This window comes from Mus pahari, chromosome 4 (genome assembly GCF_900095145.1).
Source record: "Mus pahari chromosome 4, PAHARI_EIJ_v1.1, whole genome shotgun sequence".
NCBI lineage: Eukaryota > Metazoa > Chordata > Mammalia > Rodentia > Muridae > Mus > Mus pahari.
This window is the reverse complement of record NC_034593.1, coordinates 76351996-76357812: the sequence shown is the minus strand read 5'-3', so window position 1 is coordinate 76357812 and position 5817 is coordinate 76351996. Positions and strand designations below refer to the sequence as shown.

General features: G+C 40.6%; 1 protein-coding gene across 5 annotated transcripts in view; it reads left to right on the top strand.

Annotated features, from left to right (window-relative positions):
- Window positions 1-5817, top strand: part of Fam160a1 (family with sequence similarity 160 member A1) — a 224331-nt gene that overhangs the window by 98882 nt on the left and 119632 nt on the right. The gene's annotated exons all lie outside the window — the stretch shown is intronic.

The window sequence follows — 5817 nt, the reverse complement described above, 5'->3', positions numbered from 1 at the left end:
GGTTATGAGCCACCATGTGGTTGCTGGGATTTGAACTCCGGACCTTCGGAAGAGCAGTCGGGTGCTCTTACCCACTGAGCCATCTCACCAGCCCTGCTCTGCATTCTTGCCAGTATTTTTCATTTGTTTTCTTAATGGCTGTCATTCTGACTGATGTGAGAGACAGTCTCAGTGCAGTCTCATTTTATGCTTCTCTGATGGTTAGTGATGGCGAATATTTTTTCATGTTCATTGCCCATTTACAGTTTATCTTTTGAAAACTGTCTATAGCTCATTTATTGGCTATGTTATTTGACTTCGTGTGTATTTTTTGTTGTTGTTTTGTTTTTGAACTCTTTGTATGCTTGTCAACTGCTTGCAAAGGCTTTACCCACATCATGATTTTTTTTTCCTGTTTTTCACCAACAGCTTTATGGTTTTATCATTTATATTCTCATTTATATTAGCTATCAAGTTAGCTTTCATGAATGAGGTAGGGTGTGGTCAAGGGTCATGTTTCTAGTTACTCTATCCACATTTTTTGACTTTTGTTTTTCTTTACCTGTTGGATTATCCTAGTGACTTTGTGACAGTCATGATTTTGTATGAGGGGGTCTATTTTGGGGTCACTCTATTCTGTTCCTTAGTTGTTCTTTGATAGTCTTGAATCATTTATGAAAACATTGTTGTGTATAATGTATGTGTGTGAGTGTGGGAATGTGTGTGGAGGTCATATTACAACTTCCAGAAGTCAGTTCTCTTCTTCAACTGTGGGTTCTCAGGATCAAACTGTGGTCCTCAGGTTTTCACAGTGAGCGTTTGTGCCCACTGATCCATCCTACTGACTTGTACCTATTTTTATAGTTGTTGTACAGGTTCCATAGTCGCATGAACTCACTGGACAACTTTGAACTTTATATTTTTTTCTGTTAAAAGCAATTAAATATGTCTGTTCAGCAATTAATATATGAAAAGAATAATGTACATACAAAAATCTATATTTAGAAGTGAAATGGTATTGTTTAGTGTTGTAGTCTAATTTTTCTCTCTCCAGTAAATAAGAGTGCCTGCTATTTACAAGAGAGTGACATGAATGCTGTGATTAGCAACCATGACATGCTTGCACATTTATGTTGCTTCTGGCTAGTCAGCTTTCTGTCTCCTAATGAAATAAATGATAAATATAACATAGGTAGAAACAAACATTTATTCAAGGTTTGTTTTGATTTTTGGTTTCAGGGCTTTTAATCTAGGTTGGGTGGATTCACTGCTCTGGGCACTGGGTAGAAGTGCTGGGGGGGGGGCAAAAGTGGGGACCTGGTCATCACTGATGCTGGCTCCTTGCATCAGGAGCAGGAATCCAAGCTAGAGGAGAAGAGAAAGACCAGAGCTCCCTCTCTCCCTCAAGGGCATGCTCCCAATGACCTATGGGCATTTCATAAGACCCTACCTCTTGCCCTAGGTCCTGTGAAGGCTCTATGCCCAGGTATAGGGGAATGCCAGGGCCAGGAATGGGAGTGGGTGGATTGGAGAGCAGGAGGAGGGAGGAGGGGATAGGGGATTTTCAGAGGGGAAACTAGGAAAGGGGATAGCATCTGAAATGTAAATAAAGAAAATATCTAATAAAAAAGAAATAAAAAAATAAGACCCTTAAAATCTCTCTCCTGTCTCTCCTGGGGACCAAGCCTTTAACACATGGGCCTTTAAGAGACACATTTTTAAGCCCTGGCAGCTTTTATATATCATTATTATACTGTCTCTATTATGCTCCAACCAAGGTTGTTAGAGAATTAGAAAACCCAAAATCTTCAGTGGAAGAACTTTTCTAAAACTTATTATTCTCCATGGGTCTCATAATATGCATTTGCATGCATGTCAGCTGACAGAAAATAAGAGGTGAGTATCTGACCAGTTGTCTAAAGGCATTCAGTCAATTATAGCAACAGAACATTGGTCATAACTCAGCCTGTGTGTGCCGTGTGTGCTGTCAGATGTGAAAGGTTATCTGTCTTAAGCTTTTTTATATGCTAATCAGAAAGGCATTTGGTTGTGTAAATGTTCCCCAAGGTATATGCTTTTATTTTATGTGGGTATATACATAAAATTATAGTGCTGTGTGAAGTGTTTGTAAATGCTTGCTGCTTTGCCTGATGAGGGATTCCCTTCGAGGAGCGATTTGCAGAAGGAAGGCCACCCTAGACCTCAGTTTAAGTATTATGTTACTTTTCTTGGGGAAGATGGGTCTTAAGGGAGAAACTGTTACTTTTGGTGAATATTTAATATTTTTTTCCAAATCTTTTTCTATATGAACAACAAAATAATTCTATATCATGGTGTTTTAATATGACTGCTTATGTTTACCATAGTAAAATTAATATCTGTGATAGACTACTGGTCTGGAAACGACAGTTCTGATAAATTATTTACTCACCCCTACAGCCTAATCAAAGCCTGATGCTTCCAACGTATGCTAAGCTGGGTCCTGGCACACCGTGAGGAGGACTGTGTCTTGGACAGGGTAGAGGAAGCTGCGTAAGAACTGGTTACAGCTTTTAATTTGTCAGTGAGTTAGAGAGCTCCTCTGGGCTCTGTCAGTTTAACCAAGTAAAAACATTCTTTTTTTTTTTTTTTGTATGAAACCTTTATTTGATTATTATCAAGTATAAATAGATTAGAATCTTTTGGAGGACTACCATCATTTATTCTTTCTTTTTTCTATGGGGTTGTGTAAAAAAAAATCAAATAAGCAACAAACAAACAAACAAACACCAATAACATGAACGGAAAGGCGTTCATTTTGGTCCCAATACTGACTCCATTGTTCAATGCTGTCCCAGTTTCTGGATCTCTGGGGGTACAGGGAATGAGGACCACCAGAATCTGTTCTGTTGTATTGGCCTTAACATTTTGAGGTATGTTCCGCTGTGATTGGTCATTCTGGACTTAACATAATCTCTGGTTCTTATGATAGAAACACTTTTTCTTTATCAAGGCAGTGGCGGTGGGAACCTGTCTGAGGTTCTCTTTAGAAATTGCCCAGGGGAAGTCAGTGGAGCTGTGCCAGGTTGAAAGAGAGGAGAGTCACAGCCAGCTGCTGATTACTATACATCCTCTCAATCATTGAGTCTATTTTCCTGATGAGAAATAATCCAGAAAATAGGCCAGAACCAAAACCAAAGTCAAAACCAAACCCAAGGTATAGGAGTTTAATTTAAAATGAATTTCAGCCTTTGGCTCACTGTGTCATATTACCAGTGACCTTTGACAAAGGGTGTATATATAATTCCTGTGATTTCCTTCCCCAAGCCCCTAGATCCCTCCCTCCCTCCCTCCCTCCCTCCCTCTTCTGCCTCCTCCCTCCCTTCCTCTCTCCCTCTTCTGCCCCCTCCCATGCTCCCTCTGTCCCTCCTTAAATAAGAGCTGGGCGCTCGCAAGCTCATGTAATTCTAAAGCAGAAACTTAAAAGTAGAGACTTTCCCCTCCATCCCTTTATACTGTGCTCTGTACGTTACCCTCCAGGAGAGTATGCTTGCTTTGTGATCAGTTTGCTGTTGGGTGCTGGTGAGTCTAGTCTGCCTCTTGCTGCTGATGAACATGTTCATTTACACTGTGTCACTGTAGTATAGGCATGCTAAATAATTGATTGGCAGGTAGAGAGCAGCAGACACAGCCCCTTTGTTGCTATGGTGATACATTTGGTTAAGGGGCCTGTCCATCATTTGGACCACATGGTTCTGACATGTGATTGTAATTGTGGTTGATGTGGTTGGAAGAGAAAATCAACTTAGGAAGAGGTTGCATTTTGAAACAAATGGATATGTGTTTCAAAAGTTGTTTGGGCACATTTGTGGGATGATTTATACCGTTCTGTTATTTATTAAAAGGCTCACTCCTAGCTAATGTGTCAGCATAGAGAATGAGTGAAGTGACAGATTTGTTTACTTGCTATCGCAGTAGCATTTGATCATTTATTGCCTAGAATGGTTATTGTGTGAGGTTTACATTCTTCCCTCTGTCATCGTTAGGAGAGCTTCCAGTAAGTGGAATTAATGTTGTCTTTAGTAGAGACTCTGAGGGGAAGGACATTGCTTTTATCCTTTGTTATAAGCAAAATCTCCAAGCTGTTAGAGGAAGCCATTTTGTTTGTGTACTGTACCATCAGAAAGTCATTGAGCATTCGGCTGGGGGCCCTGAAGCCTGGAAGACAAGGACACGAGGCAAGTACGGTCCTATTCCCATGGTGGTTAGTCCCTTGTTGTCCCTGTCCATTGACCTTTATCTCTTCCCTTTTAGTACTTCCCCTTGACTTGAAGAGGACTTCCTTATTATGTGTGTGATATTTTTGAACTTTTTTTGTATGTATATTCACACGTGTCTGTATATATGTGTGGGTAGAGATACATTCATGTGCTGTTTGTTGCATGTGCAGGTCCGAGGTTGATGTTAGGAGTATTCCTTAATTACTGTCCATCTTGTTCATTGATACCAAATCTCTCACTTCAACCGAGAGCTTGCCAGTGTGGCTAGTCTAAATAGTCAGCTTGCTTTTGGGATCTCCTATGTCTACCTTGAGCCCTGGAACCTAGTATAAATAGATTAGAATCTTTTGGAGGACTACCGTCATTTATTCTTTCTTTTTTCTATGGGGTTGTGTAAAAAAAAAGCAAATAAGCAACAAACAAATAAACAAACACCAATAACATGAACGGAAAGGCGTTCATTCTGGTCCCAATACTGACATTTATGTGCATTTCAGGGTCTTAAACTTCAGCCTACAGGCTTGTACAGCAAGGACTATGTATCCACCGAGCCATCTCCACAGCCCCTAGAATACTGATTTCTTCCTTACCCTTTGTAGTTCTTTAATATGTATATCTTCTAGTAATTTTTTTTTTTTTTTTGCAGTAGTAGGAAGTGAATCCAGGGCCTACTGCAACTATCCTACCAGCGAGCTGCCTCTTTACCTGTCAGCATTTAGTTTTGATCAACATCCCATGCAGTGTAGAATGACCTCGACCTTCCTGTGCTATTCAAAGCCAGTCTTAAACTCTTGCCTCATCACAGATGGTATGCACCACCATAGCTAGTGTTCTCAGTAGGGGTATGTGTGTGTGTGTGTGTGTGTGTGTACATTTGTGCGTGTTTACATAGGTGCATTTAGAGGTCAGAGGAAAACTTTGGATGTTGTTTCTAAGATACTGTTCATATATCTTTTTCTATGGAGACACTATCATTGGCCTGGAACTTAGCAAGTAGGCTAGGCTGGTTGGCAGTGAGCCCTGGAGATTCACCCATTTTCTACCTCTGTAGGGCTGGGACAAGTGTGTGACACTTCACTCAGCTTTTTAAGTGTGGATCCTGGGGGTTGAACTCAGGTCCTCATGCTTGTAAGGTTCAGCATACTACCAGTTGAGTGACCCCCCCCCCCAACCTCCTAGTAGTTATGCCAAGTAACATGCAAATAAACCCAGGCTTCAGTGACATGACTGGAGCTTTTGATCTGCAACTTCCCTGTCACTGGGCCAGCGAAGTCAAGAGCAATCTCTTCTGGGTATTGCATTCAATTAGTTTCCCATACACTTTTTTTCCCTGAGTATATGCTTTCTTAAATGCTATTAATTAATCTTCTGTGTGTTTTTATTATCCTACTGGAAGTGTTGGGGAAGGAGAAAAAGGTGAAAGTCAGTAGAGAGGACCTAGTACATCTTTTTTATAGAGGAAGAGCTGGGCTGACAGAGTTTTATTCATGACAGGATAATAGAAAGGCCAGAACTACTGTCCAGATGTTCCAATCCACAGTCTCTCCTCTTGGCTCTCCTTGGGCCATTTTTTTTTTTT